Genomic DNA, 2,168 nt, shown 5'->3' with positions numbered 1-2,168 from the left:
TGTTTCCATTTCTTTAATTCCCACTGTCCTCTTCTCCAGTTTTGCAATGCTGGAGTGCATAAGTTCGCCACCCTGTTCGCCCTTTAAACCCAGGCCAAATCCATATCCCTAAATAGAAGGCAGACAGTGGTGCTCTAATATGAGTTGTTTGGGTATGACTGCGTTTGGAGATAGTCGTCTGTATAGCTTCAAATATGCACAAACTGCTGTTCTTTATAATATAATGTCAAACTCAGTTTCTTGTATTTTATGTGTAAGTGAAGAGGTGGTGTACTTCAGCATAGCTGTTGTTTAATAAATCAGATTTGTCTGCTTGCGTGGGCTGCATCTATGATGTTTTGGTTAGATGTAAGAGCTATTGTGTGTGAGCAAATGTGTTTTGTGATGTTTGTGTACCCTGGGCGCTTCAAGTATTGGTGACAATGGTTTCTTATTAGAGATCGACTATGGTAAAGTCTCCAGCTGTGTTAACTTTCTTCAATACTTCTTTGCGCAGCAGAGTTGCTTCTTAAACTTGTTTCCTTGAGCGGTATAGATCTTTGCTCTGTACACATTAAATTGTTGCACATTTCGCCATAGAATACGAGTAAGTCACTTTTTTAACTTACACAGAAATATCTGCTCTGGTTTGCCTTCTTAACTTTTTTTACTTCTGGCCCTGCATGTACTACACAGTTTTGTTTTTTTTAACCCGCAAGACGTAGTTCCCGGAGTGTTCCATTTTCCCTCTTGTAGCAGACTCTCCTAACACTTGTCGATAAAGAATGGGGGAAAGTGAAAGCAGGCCCTCCTCAGAGCTTCCAGCAGCTGATGTCATTTTTCGAGGATTTTCGGGTTGAAGGGGGACAGCGTCCCCTTTACGTTTGAGAGTTTTTGGTTTCAGGGCATCCTAAGTATGCCATTTCTGGCTATTCAAGCCTAAATTTAACAAGAAAATAAGTGAGAAAAAAAACATACCTTGCATACTGCATAGACCTAGAATCTAGATCTAGCCTACATAATTTTCTGCTTGTGTTAATCCATATATTTCCAAATCCAAAGCCATGCTTTCTCCCTTGTACAGATACTGTACATCCACAACTAGATCTATAAAACTTGACAGTTAATGTTCAACTTTTTTCTGCTTGTGTTGGTTTGCACCATAATCATCATAAGGTGTAGGTCTAGATTAGCTAGATTCAGAATCCAGTATAACAGCTTGACTTGATCTAGATCTAGATCTAGAGATCTAAATAACTGGACAGCTAGATCTATATCTATATCAACTTAAATCCACAACAATACTTACAAATAAACAAGTCTGGTAAAAAAAACGAAGTGATTATTCGGACTCGAGTCCGAATATGAAAAAATATTATTCGGACTCTGATTCTTGTCCAGCATGACATCACTTCCGACTTCCTGTGACTCGTGAATCCGGCTTCCTGTCCTGCCTCACTCGTGACTCGCCTCAGGCTGGGTAGAGACCGGGATCACTTCGGGCAAAAAGGCGTTTTGTGCAGGAGCCGAGTTTTAATCTTATGATGAATTTGAGGCCGGCCTGAAAAGTTATAGCGCTTCTAATAAATGTTTATTTGTCAAGAGGTCATCAGAAGCAATTAAAGATGGCTCGTTAGCGGGTGACGGGGTCGGATGGGCGGCCTGCACACGTGTGGCTGTGTGCGTGTCGGGGAGGGTGGTGGGGCGGGGGGGGGGGCCACTATCGGTCCGGGCGTTGAACGTCGCATACGCGTCAGTCTTTTCGCCCCCGGCAACTGATCATTATTACAATAATAAGCTAGTCTTGACGTAGATCTACGTAATGAATTGTGTGCTTGTCTATGGAATCAAAAGTTGCAATCGATAGGCTTGTGTATTTGAACGAATCGGGCTATTTTTGGTTTGTTTTTTTAAATTTTTTTAATTTTTTTTTTTACCCCGGCTCATTTAAATGCGGGGGCCAGGTGGGCTGCTAATCCTTCAATTTTACCTTTTTCCACCACAAAAAAAAGGGGGAAACGGGGGGGGGGGGGGGGGGGGGGGCGGATTTAAATAGGGGGGGCGCTTTGTGTCCGCGCAATAAGGGGGGGGGAAACTAAAAAAAGGGGGGAAATTGGGGAGCCGTGGAGGTTTTATCTCTTTTGAAAGAAAAATCTCTCTTTTTTTTGGCGCGGGGGGCGAAAAAAATT

The 2,168-nt window shown here is 42.5% G+C and overlaps 1 protein-coding gene across 1 annotated transcript in view; it reads right to left on the bottom strand.

Moving 5' to 3' along the window:
* LOC101856606 overlaps positions 1–2,168 on the bottom strand; it is a gene marked incomplete in the record, with an annotated part of 62,244 nt that overhangs the window by 35,793 nt on the left and 24,283 nt on the right.

Source organism: Aplysia californica, unplaced genomic scaffold (genome assembly GCF_000002075.1).
Source record: "Aplysia californica isolate F4 #8 unplaced genomic scaffold, AplCal3.0 scaffold00636, whole genome shotgun sequence".
NCBI lineage: Eukaryota > Metazoa > Mollusca > Gastropoda > Aplysiida > Aplysiidae > Aplysia > Aplysia californica.
This window is presented reverse-complemented; position numbering and strand designations above follow the sequence as displayed.